Consider the following 13,545-nt stretch of genomic DNA (forward strand, 5'->3'; position numbering starts at 1 on the left):
GTAGTCCCACAACATTCTGTCACATCTGACACTTGAATCCCCTGTCAGAAAAGTCTAGTGGCTGGGAATGACCTTTTCACAGTGCCTCGTATAATGTTAATATTGGTTTCGTGTGTTTACATAGATGAATATGTCCACGGTGTAAATACACAGTACAGTTAGGATCTTATTGGCACATTATAGCATTATGATAACATGATATCATTGCTTTCAGTGATTTCCTGAAGATAAAAACCAAAAACTAATGCAACTGCAATAACTACAGCAGTCGTGATCGTCAATCTCATATCAAGAGCTCGTGACGACATATGATGACGTGTGCAGGTGCTGTAGTGCTGTCCCATTTCTTAGGGCTAAAATTTGAAGCCCTTCTCCTTCACACTCTGTTTCAAGGGCGAAGGGGAAGGGGCAGGGGTACAACAATAGAATTGGGATTGGGCTTTTGTCAAGCCACTATAAACTGTGGCCGATTAATCTAATAATTGGAAAAGTAATGAATAGATAAAAGTAACAACCTGGTTTAAATATCAATATTATTGAATTATTATCATAATTCTTTTTTAAAGCATTTTTGCCTTTTTATTAGACATCATATCACCCGAGTGGTTGAATCGACTAAACGGGAATATAGTCCCCAGGAAAATAATCCTCAAAATGCAACAAACCCAATTTAGGCATTATTATTCAAAGGATCCCAAGTTCCTATATATACACCCTCATTTCCTTTTCTACAACTATCTTCGTCTGGAAGAAACCACCCTTCTCCCCTTCATCCACCTTTATCCTGAATTTGTAGCACGGTGGTACAGTGACTCTCACTGTTGCCTCACAGCAAGAATACCAATGGCTCCAGCTCTGGTATTTCTGTGCGGAGCTTGCGTGTTCTCCCTGTGTCAGCGTGGGTTTCCCCCAGTTTCCCTGGTTTCCTCCCACCGTCCAAATACGCTCTACTTATTTTTTTCCGAAATAAACCCAAGTCTCTTTTCCTAGATGTCTAGCTCTCAGGTAATTCACTTTAGCCCCAGCCGTGGCGGAGTTTTGAGATAGACCTGAGCTCAATCTCCCCTCGCCCCGCTAAAGGAGGAAGCCCTGAGCTCAGGGCTCTCTCCCGGGACAGCATGCCAAAGAAGCTTGTTATAAATCATGTGCCAAGTGGGAACTCTTGAATAATGTACAATGCATAAAATAGTTTCAGATTTTTTTTATTTGACATCATTAAATGATCTGCCATTCCACCTTAAATACCAATCAACTAATTGACGTTAAAAAATGATCAGTATAAGAAAAGTAGCAGACATATTTTAGCCATACAACGTGGTTGTACTGTAAGTAATTTTTTTAAAGTTCTGCGATATTTAGTTTGCAATTTGCACTAAGATTCCACAGAGGCAGTTATTATTATATTATTGTATATTTTATTCAGTGTATATTCATTTATTTTTATGTTTATTTTGCTGAAAATAAATTTACTTTTGAAGCACAAGATAGAACAATTGTTAGAAGTCACTCAGAATATGCATACGCCCCATGCATGGGATAGTGACACACAAGGCGTTCCATATGCAGGAGCTTCGGGTCACTTTTGGCCTGGGCGAGACAGATGTGTGTACCTGTTAACTGTCACAGCTGCTCCATGTCAAAGTAACTCTAATTGGAGTTCTGCATTGTCAAAGCAATGAGTGCCTGCCAGCAAGACTGTCCCACATCTACATGTCATTCTGTCCTCATCTGTCTCCTGCCCTGACAGCTGCATCTGTTGTACAGAGCCTTAATGAGGGGTTTTGTAGAGTTTGTGTTTGTAACACGCTTACATGTTCTTGTGTTGAATTACAGTGGCCATATGGCTAAATAATTGTCTTTCCTTGCTGTTAGATGTTTGAGTGCTCATGTGATGGAATGAAAATACAGTACAGTAAGAGAAGCTGTTTGGGTTTTGGAAAATTAGACTTGATTCCACAGTGAATAGTATTTAGTTGTGATCTTTCCTTTCGGTTAGTGAATATATCTGATTTAGTGTACGTTTTTGTGTGTTAGTGGATACTGGGAACATGTGCAACATTTGTAATCCCCAATACAGCAAATCACCTTATGTAACTGACGTTATTACCATATTCTGAACTGAATCAGACACTCACTTTACATACTGTATGTACAAACTAATATCAAGTTTCACTTGTATTCCCCATTTAACAAGCATTAATCCATTAATGAAAGATCAGCAGTGGTCTTTAAACTTTTCAGGCCAAAGAAAAATGAATTCTGTTACATCTGATGCCTGGCCAATAAAAACATACGCATAATGTCAGATATGTATTTCTATGGTGTTTACATTTCAAACTAAAATAAATATTAAGGAAATTTAGTTGTGCTAGTAGACCAGTGTTTTACAAAACCAACCATGTAAATATTATTATTTTTTTAAAATATACTGTCGCTTCATAGCAAGAAGTTTGCTGGTTTGAGTCCCGGCTTGGCTAGGAAGCATTTCTGTGTGGATTTTGCATGTCCTCCCAGAGTTCACATGAGTTTTCTCTGGGTTTCTCTCACAGTCCAAAGACATGCTATATAGGTGAATTGAGTAAAATTGACTGTGTATGATTGTGTGTGTGTGTGTGAATGAGAGAGTATATGACCGTTTTCCAGTGCCTGGTTGTGGCTGGAAGGACATCCACTGCATAAAACATGCCAGAGTAATTGGTGATTCATTCTGCTGTGGCAACCCCTGATAAATCAGGGGCTAAGCCGAAGGATAGTGAGTGATAAGTACAAAATGTACAATCCCTTATATTGAATAACTTCAGCACATCTGTGACATGGGACATCTGGGTCATCACTTGCTCTGGTTGATTTTGCTCCACTCTTCTTCCAGTCTCAACCACAGTACAATAACTACAGAGGGTTCTTAGCCATATCTTTGTTGCCAGGGTTTTTCCAGAGATTTTCAATTGGGTTTCGGTCAGGACTCTGCGGTTGCCATTTCATTAATTTAGTGTTTTCAATTTTAAGGAGCTCCTTTACCTGCTTTGCTTTGTAAAGGCGCTCATTGTCCTTCATTAAAGGTTTTGTTGTCCACTGCAATGTTTTTGTTTGCCCTTGTGTGCTTACCTTTTTATTAAAATGATTTCATTGTTGCCTTAAACCAAGCCCGTTTGCTTAAGGTGGCAGCTGAAGAGCGAGGGGTTTGCATTTTTGATAAACTAAGACAGTTCCCATTCATTTAAATGTACTGTAAGTGATTAATAAATCCATATGGAAAAGTCCCTTAAAAGTGATGTTGTGTGCTCGTGCTCCGGTGTTCTTTGCACTCAAATTAAATACTTACCGTGCCCAAGCCCAGCCAAAACTGAGGGACAAATCAAACTGTGACTTCTGTGTACCATAATATACACTGTACAGTTGAAGTCAGAGTTATTAGCTTTCCTGAATTATTAGCCCCCTGTATATTTTCCCGCAATTTCTGTTTAACGAAGATTTTATTTCTAAACAAAGTAGTTTAAATAATTAATTTCTAATAACTGATTTATTTTATCTTTGCCATAATGACAGTATAATAATATTTAACTAGATATTTGATTAAGAATATCAATTTAAATAAATTTAAAGACATAACTATGTTAATTAGGTTAATTCTGGAAGTTAGTTTAATTAGGCAAGTCATTGTATAACTATGGTTTGTTCTGTAGTCCATATTGAACATAAAATGATTTTTTAAAAATTAAAAGCTGCTTTTATTCAAGTAAAAATAAATTAAATAAGACTTTCTTTAGAAGAAAAAATATCATCAGAGATACTGTGAAAATGTCCTTGCTCTGTTAAACATAATTTGGGAAATTTTTAAAAAAGAAAAAAAATTCAAAGGGGGGGCTAATAATTCTGAATTCAACTGTACATATATGTACATACATACACACACACACATATACACACACATACATATATATATATATATATATATATATATACATATATATATATAAAATATACATATAAATATTTGAAGCTTATGTTAATCTGGAATGGATCCCTTGTTGACCTGAAATACAATGGGACATAGTTAAAAAAAGTGTGTTGACATTGAAGGATTAGTTTACTTGGTTTATCATTCCAAACTCTGTGACATGCTTTTTTTGTTGGGTGAATAATGAAAGTGCTCCATAATGGCAAAAAGCACCATAAAAGCCTCATCAAAGATGGATGGTGTATAAGGTTTGACATCAGTGACATTCAATAGCATTGGTTTTTGTATGTCTTATGACCAGATGTCAGCAAATGTGTATTCATGCACATTCTTAAAGTGCTCTAAAATGACAAAAAGCACTGTAAAAGCATCAATTTTTATTCAGATTTAGATGTCATGTCAGGTTTGACGTCAATGACATAAAACAGTGAACGTGCACATTCTCAAACTGAGTTTCTTTTTTCTGTTGAACACAAAAGAAGATATCTTAAAGAATGTTGGAAACGTGTAACCATTGACATCCATAGTAGGAAAAAATAAATACTATGGAATTAAATGGTTACAGCTTACTTCAAAAAGTCTTTTTTTTGTGTTCAAAAGTAGAAAAGAAAGTCAAACAGGTTTTGACCAAGTAAAGGACGAGTACATGATGACAATTATCAGTTTTAGGGTAACTATCTCTTTAAGCATATTCACAAAAATATATAGATACAGTTGAAGTCAGAACTATATATTAGCCCCCTTTGAATTTTCTTTGTTTTTTTCATTGATGTTTAACAGAGCAAGGACATTTTCACAGTATGTGAATATTTTTTCTTCTGGAGAAAGTCTTATTTGTTTTATTTCGGATAGAATAAAAGCAGGATTTACAATTTTTAAAAAGCATTTTAGGGTCAAAATTATTAGCCCCTTCAAGCAATATATTTTTTTGATAGTCTACAGAACAAACCATCGTTATACAATAACTTGCCTAATACCCTAACCTGCCTAGTTAACCTAATTAACCTAGTTAAGCCTTTAAATGTCACATTAAGCTGTATAGAAGTGTCTTGAAAAATATCTAGTAAAATAGTATGTACTGTCATCAGGGTAAAGATAAAATAAATCAGTTATTAGAAATGAGTTATTAAAACTATTATGTGTAAAAATGTGTTGAAAAAATCTGCTCTCCGTTAAACAGAAATTGGGGAGAAAATAAACAGGAGGGCTAATAATTCTGACTTCAACCGTATGTGTTCTTACATGAGAGAAGTATAAAATCTGAGTCTGTACAAGTTTCTTCCTGACATTTGGAAAAGAAATAAAAGTAATTTCATGCATTACTCACTTTTTAAAATATTTATTTGTTTATTTATTTATTTTTAGCCATTGTTGAACAGCTTGTAAAAAACGAGACCTTCAAAATCCTGTGTTGTCTATGAAGGCCAGTAGATTGATTTTTATGAGATGCGAAGGTCTTGTGACATTTTTGCTGGGATAATCAAAAGGATGAAATGAATGCTTGCACAAGGGTCAGGATAATGCCGAAAAAGCCAATCTGCACTGCAATGTTGATAAATCATGCAACAAAAAGGGATTAATTCAAACTCTAATCTTACATAGTCGGATATATAACCTATAGTCTCAAATAAACTTTATAATCAGACTCTCGTAATCTCAATTCTAATGACTTCGCCTGTCGACATGATGCCGGTGAATTGCAGAGCTTATGCAAACATATCCAAGGAAGTGTAATTTCTGCGCGAATTATCCTTTTAACGACGGACGGCAAGGGTCTAAAAGCTCATCACAGACACGCTGGGTTGTTTTCACTCGTGTATGATGTGTTGTTAGCCCTCTCATCATGACTAAACATCACCTCGCTGCAGGCTAATTGTGTCGGCGCATGTTAACTTGATTGAGGCCTTAGTGATAAATATCAATTATTTGACTCGTTGCATCTTTGAATAAGTAATTAGGATGCAGATTTGTTTAGTCAGCAGCTTCATCTCGCTGTTCCACAAATACACACATATACACATGCTCGCTGTCGGCTTTCTTTCATAGTCTGTTATGTTCGTCTGTCTCTCTTATACGCACACAGACGTAGCCGCAAAGCTCAGCTATCGACATTTGGCACAAATGGAGTTGAAGCAGGAAATATCAGGTTATCATAATGATCTCTGTTCTTTCCAGATTAGGCAGGGTTGCGTATGGCTCTAACACAGGGGAGAGGAAAATAATCCACACACACACACACACACATAAGCACATTGTTCATGCACGCTTACAGACTTGCATAAAATCCACATTGTTCCTATTAAAGCTGGGATCAAACGGTCTAATTTAAACCTGTAAATAAGCAGATTGAAAGTTTTTAAAAAATTATGTTTGTTTAAAGGGCACCTGTGAGGAAAATCATCTTTTGTAAGCTGTTTGGACAGAACTGTGTGTGTCCACAGTCATAATGGGGTGATATAAAGACAATAAGTGTCTTTTTTAAAATTCCCTGACGTTAAATAGGATCTAAATCCCTCCCATTTTGAGGCAGACTGCAACGTGACGTAGGAATGCGGTTTCCTCGCCTAAATTGATTGCATTGATTGGCAGCCAGGTATTAACATGCCTATATAGTAATGTGTTTAATCATATCAACAAGACAGTACGTGCACAAAGCAACTGGGATTAAAAGAACTGTTCAGCTCTCTGTGATCATCAATCATCATCAAATGTGATCAAGAATGAGTTTAAACCTTTTTTAAAACAGTGCATGTTAATGAATTACAGTGATTTTACCGTCTTTATCACCACAGCCGTATGTTAGTACAATAATTTAAAAAAGGCGCTTCCATCCCGGTTTGTGGACGTTAAAATAATACTGCTTCCTTCATGTCTGTCACTGTGCTGTTTATCTGAACAGCCGAGGCAGTGATTGAGGCACACTCTGACAGACACGTGGGAACGGTGGGCGGGAAGAACTTGCTTTAAGGGCACAAGCCATTAAAACAGCTACATTGTGTTCAGAGCAGAGGTTCCACTTTTCTGAAAGGTATAATAAATAATCTGATGAGTGTTTTGAACTGAAACTTTACAGACACATTCTGGAGACACAAAAGACTTATCTTAAATCTTGAAAAAGGCGTGAAATAGGTGCTCTTTAAGAAGAACATTTGAACCCTGAGCATTATATGGGCTCTTAAAGGTAAAACATGTAAAATAAAGTTTTCTGCTTTCACTAACATTTACCAGAAACAAAATCTGATTTCAATACACTCACATAATTCTAATATTGGATAAACAATGTAATTAGTTGTAATAGGTTTCAGTGGGACAATTTTGTCCTTAAGGTCCTGAGTGTCTATTACTATTTGCCATCTATTTTGGCATAAAATAGGTTTATGAAATAAAATATTAGTGGAATATTAAAATGTCAATAAAAAGACAATTTTTTTCTTTGGCAAACTTTATGTGGTTTGTATCACGACACACAAAAGTTAAAGGGAAAGTTTGGCCAAAATCGACAATTGACAGTTGATATTTTAAATCATCAACTTCCGAAATAGGAAGAACTAATAGGATGGAAGTCAATGGTTACAGGTTTACAGATTTCCTCAAAATAGTTTTCAACAGGAGAAAGTCAAACAGGTTAAGTAAAGAACAAGTCAACAATAGCTATGTTTCTATCCACCATTTTTTATGTGCACATTCAAAATGCACATAAAAAATCGGTTGATGGAATAGCCAAGATGGCCATCAATTTTGAAAATGTGCATAAAAAAATATGCGCATACAGTAACTGAGTAGGATAAACTTTTTATTCTATAAGAAAAGATGAGCGTAAACTACGATGGAAAGCCTTTTACTGGACAAATTCCAGTTTGTGCAATAAAAAAGGTCATGTGATTTTGTTGATGATAATAAAAATGTGTGTGAATGGAAAAACCAGCAGTCTGAGCACATTGTAAAACATCTGAAATGTTGTTTTGGTCATTCTAAAACGTTGTAACTGTTTCAGTATTAGTATTATTATATTATTAATTACCTCCAGAACTGTCAAAAGCATCTGTGCTTCGCGTCTCACACCTTCAGACGCCACTAAGGCTGCGTCCGAAACCGCCTACTATTCGGTAGATACTGCAATTGAATTTAAACATACTACTTAAAAAAAATCTATGCAGTATGAATGTGAGAAGTATGAATGGAATTAGGACGTACTACATCCGCCATTTTGTCATGGTCACGTGACCTACCTGCATCAATTGCGTCGCTTCACTCCCATTCATGAATTCTCTCGCGGGGCATTATGGGATAGCGCAGCATGCATGGGATGCGCACTTCAGAATCTCGCCAGAAGTAGTAGGTCATCCGGGTATACTTCTCGCATACTGATTTTTGAATTCTATTAATCTGGACATACTACTTGGCTCGCATACTGATTTTAGCGTACTATTTAGTTTGGAAGTATGCAGCTTTGGATGCAGCCTAAGTGTTCATTGCGTGTCGGCGTAGTCTTCAGAGGCACAAGCAATTTATAAAATAAGGAAAAGATTCACGCAGCTTCTCCTACTCTCAACAAATTCCATTCTATTGATATTTGGCACCAGTTAATCAGGAAGTGATGATTTTGATCTCTTTGACTTGTTGGATGGAAATGCTGATTTATTCGCACATCTTTTATGCGATATTCCTGTTTTGCGCATAAATTTAATTAGCATCTTTAGATGGAAACAGAATTTTCATTTTTATGTGAGCTATGTTTTTAAGACATTGCAACCCCATGTGAATTTGCTCTTAACTCCTCCAAGATGCTAGCTTAGATGTTTACTTTTGTTACTAAAGACACTACAAACACCAAAGAAGATTTTTAGATAAATCCATGGTCTTTAGCTATTGTCACTTTATGAAGCATAAAAGAAATGAGTCATAAAAAATACAGGCATAACAAAATTTATACCTGTGGCTTCTGACAATCCGGAAGCAAAACAATCAGTCTGTGCGCAGATTTGAACATTATTACAAACATTGCTAAAAACATTATTATTTCTTCAGAAGCTACAAGCTTACAAGTAACAATTTTGTTTTGCCATCATATGACAGAAGCCGTTGAATTATAGGAATTACCAAGGACCACGCTTGAAGATAAAAATCTTGTTAAAGTTCTACCCAAGGAAAAGGCACTTATTTCTAGGATGGCCTAAAGGGGAGTAAATTTTAGCAGCAAATTTTCATCTTTTTTTGGGTGAACTGTTCTTTTAATGTCTTTGTCGAAAAGGTCAGGTTTTCTGGCTTCCACTGAAGCAGAAGATGCTCTTTTCAAATCTTTCCAGCCAACATGGATCATCAAACTTTTGGAGGTTATTCCAGCTTGAGTGCGTGCTGACAAAGAAGTAAAAATAAAAATGCATTAACGACAATGACGGTTTTATGTGTATAGCACAACTTTATGAGCTTTCCGTTGACCAATGGGCAGAAAGGGAACAGACAACAAACATTTTTAATATTAATAATTATAAAATAAAGCAATAATACATAAAAAAATCATCTTGTACTTATTTTATATTACAATTTATTTTAGATTTTGTCAAATTCAGGCATTGTAACATAAAATGAGTTTGAAAAATCGACTACACAAGCATTTTCACCAGTGATCTCATACTCATCTTTACGGATGTTCTCTGTGTATTTGTGCGTTTGCGTATGCCTTGTGCTCATCTACGTATTTTCCTGATAATAATGTGTATTAGGGATTGCGTTAAGCTGCTGTGGAGTGTTTTCCAAATGAGGCAGATGGTGTGTGTGTGTGTGTCTGTATAGGTTTAGGGGTTTGAAGCGCTTCAGTTTTACATGAGTCAGAGATCAGATTGACCCATTTCTTCCGCAGCAGAATCTTGACATGTGGAAACACACACACACATTTGGGGTTTGTATGTGTCACCGTTTCCTTCCTTCGCTCCCCGTTTCCTACATCATGATGATTCCCTGCAGGAAGTGACACGTGTGGTCTTTTCTCTCACAGCTGTGTAAAAGTGCAGTAGAGGAATTAAATATGGATAGGAGATGGGGGAGGCAGCACGGATGAGGGGGTCTGCAAGCACTCTCTCTCTCCTAATGATGTGATGCGATGTGACAAGCGTGGTGCTCGTGGGGGCAGAGTTACCATAGCGAATCCCAACACGCCCCCCATCTGTGGCAATCTCCCATGCACAGCATCCATATTTAATGCAACTTTTACTTAGTGCTGTTCAGCTGCCCACCCAACTCTCTCTCTCTCTCTCTCTCTCTCTCTCTCTCTCTCTCTCTCTCTCTCTCTCTCTCTCTCTCTCTTGTTCTCTTTCTTATATTTCAAAAGTAAGAGACATTATACATTTATGGGTTAGATTTTATAATTGTTGAGTTTACGCTAAAGTTTTCTGGCCCACTGGAGAGAGAATGAGTGGCCTTAAGGAGACTTTATGTATTATCATATATTTCATGCTGTTTTTTGACATAAATTCTTACAGAGTCTGCACTATGTATAACTTCAAGTTAGATTTCTTTCCTCATTTATTATAAATAGGGCAGATGCTCGTTTCTTCAGCAAGATTTTCGTTTTTTTAAACTATCAACCCCCTATCAAAACAAAAAAAACTTTTTTGCTAACTCATCTGACATCTTTAAAGTGTGTGAAATGACGTAAAAATTTTTTGTGCTAATATAAATAACATTATATATATAATATATACGTAGCCGGGGGTTGGGTGGTTAGGAAAAATTTGAAAAGAACCAGACATGTTTACATGAATACAGAGAGTATGGAATTATTTCTGTTTGTATCTGACCATTAGTTTGAAATGTGTCTAAGAAAAGAGGCTGTCATTTATAAACATAGCATACACACAAAACAGGTGGAAATGTGCGTACAACATTTGCCACCCAATCTATTAAAAAAATTAATTAATTAATTAATTTATAGGAGAATGTGCCTAGCTTGACTTAATTGAACCAGTATAAATCGTTATTTGAGCCGTAATCTTTATTAAATAATTCATTATTCGGATGTACGTCATTTTCTTTTAGAAAGGTTCCCAGGTGAATCAAGAACCCAGGTGTGTCGAGAAACACAATGGGCTCTATTTTAACGATCTAGGCACAAAGTCTAAAGCACGGGGTGCAAAAGCATTAAGGGCATGTCTGAATTCACTTTTGCTATTTTAAGGACAGAAAAACATGCTCTGCGCCACGGCACTTGCTCTTATTGTCTTAATGAATTATGGGTGTGTTTTGAGAATAAACCAATCAGAGTCTCATCTCCTATTCTCTTTAAGAGTCAGTTACGTCTCACCATGGCGCATTTGCTATTTACATGGCGGACTTTGTAAGTGGAAAAATTGAATGCTTCACTAGCGAGAAAACAGTTAAACAGAGCATCTGCAGCATGAGGAAAAAGAATGAGCCTCCTCCATTCAGCCTCTTTACTTTCTCTTTCTCTCTTTCGTGGATAAGGAAACAGTGTTGTACACACTTCACTGAAGACATTCATTAGCCTACATATTAAATTTCATTTGTTAAGCGCAAAAATTCAAAGTTCCAAAAAAAAGTTTCAAAACTATTTCTAAATTCAGTTCTAACTTCCAGCAAACCAATAAATGAGCAATCGGACAGTAAATCGAACAAATGGCCTAGGATGAGTTCGTTTTGTGAAAAATTCTAAATAGCGAAACCTAAAGTGGCGAAGAGGTCTTAAAATGCATGACAAGGGTCTTAAAAAATGGTCTTAAAAGGTGTTGAATTTCACTCTCTAATTCCTGTGTATACCCTGTTTAAAACCTTGACTTTATCAAACCATGGTAAACCTTGGTAAAACCATGGTAAACGGCTATCATCCCATGCCTACATCAGATATGCTTTTTTCCCAATGAATGTGTGCAATATTTTTATTTATTTACTGTATGGAGTTACTAAGGTACAATAAAGCAGGATCAGTATAAAAATATATAATGCACAACTCTTGTTAAAAGTTTACAGTGTTCTTTCTCTGTTGTATTGCTTTTGAAGACTTAGAAAATAGTTTGGTGCTTATATTTGAAGTTCATATATCATTCACTTTGCAACACTGTTAATAGGTTGTGTAAATGATGAAATGGTTTCATCATTTTTGGGGAGAACTATTTCTTTAACGCAAACAAGATGTCTCTCTCTCTGTCTGTGAAGGCTCTATGTTAAATGATATGTTCAAGAATTGATTGACCACTCAGTAATTTGTTACCTGATCTTCAGAGAAAGTCTTACACGCAGAGCACTAATTGATTAATGCCATTGATTCGTGTCATGTGCTGCACCACACACACATGTGACTGACAGATATGTTTGCCTTGTTCGCGTCTGCACTTTAGGTTATGAGTGCACTTACAGCTTGGTGATCCACAAATACAGACAAGCCAATGAGAGGATGGCCAGAGGTCACATGATCCACAGAAGCGCCTACCAGCCGGTACTACTGATTCTACTGAGCGCGCTCCAGCTGGCGCATATGCAATGTGAGTACACAGACATCAAATACACAGAAAAAAAGGCAGAATCCTCTGAACTTTTCAATAATTGCTGGCTCTTCATGCGAAATGTTCTTTCCTCACCATCGCAAAGGATAAATGCACACTTTAACGCAGCTTACAGAGTTGTATGTAATTAAAAAAAGCAGGTTTCTGAACATGCAAAGCAATTTCATAATGCTAAACCAGTTGGATGGATTATAAAACTATCCAGCATTTGTTTCTTTCGCTACACCAAATGTCCAGATGAATGTTTACAAGACTAACCGTGGCCTTCGCTGACTAAAGAAATGACGTCAGCGTTTAATACGCGAATTGCTATCCTTTCATTTGATGACCTTGAGAAACATTTGAGAAGATAATTGTGCATGCATTCTGTTACTCTCTGGTAGAAGAAAAGTGGAAAACTAGAGTGTTTCAGTTGAAAAAAAAAAAGAATTAAAATGCATAACAAATGATTGCATATTAATTATTAAACTGATGTATACTCATGTAAAACAAAAGTATTTTTAAGGGTACTTGCAGTATGTTTAGCAATTTCCATATTGACAGAAGTATTGAGAATTGAAATGCAGAAAAAAAATCATATTATTTATTAAATAGATGTACTATATTCATGTAAACAACAAAAAAAAATGTTTAAGGGTACTTATGTTTAGCAATTACCATACACTCTCAGAAATAAAGGTACACAAGCTGTCACTGGGGCAGTACCTTTTTAAAAGATACAAATTTGTACCCAAATAGTCTACTGTGGTACTTAAATGGTGCATATTAGTACCCAAATATACCATAAAAGTACCTTTGAGGTACCATTATGGACCCTTCAGGTACAAATATGTACTTTTTGAAAAGGTACTGCCCCAGTGACAGCTCCTGTACCTTTATTTCTGAGAGTGTATTGCATTATTTAGGATTTTCCGGGAACAGACTTATCCCTACATACACTGTAAAAACGATATGTGGTAAAGAAATGTAACATATGTTTTCATGTCACTTTAACTTGTTTTAATATGTTTAGTGTAAAAAAAAATAAGCCAGCAAGAATTTTTTACAGTGTACAAGTTCACAATAAAAAAT

General features: G+C 36.0%; 1 pseudogene; it reads left to right on the forward strand.

The window, feature by feature from the left end:
- Positions 1-13,545, forward strand: part of LOC130221156 (receptor-type tyrosine-protein phosphatase delta-like) — a 105,394-nt pseudogene that overhangs the window by 40,228 nt on the left and 51,621 nt on the right.

Source organism: Danio aesculapii, chromosome 1, assembly GCF_903798145.1.
Source record: "Danio aesculapii chromosome 1, fDanAes4.1, whole genome shotgun sequence".
NCBI classification, from domain to species: Eukaryota; Metazoa; Chordata; class Actinopteri; order Cypriniformes; family Danionidae; genus Danio; species Danio aesculapii.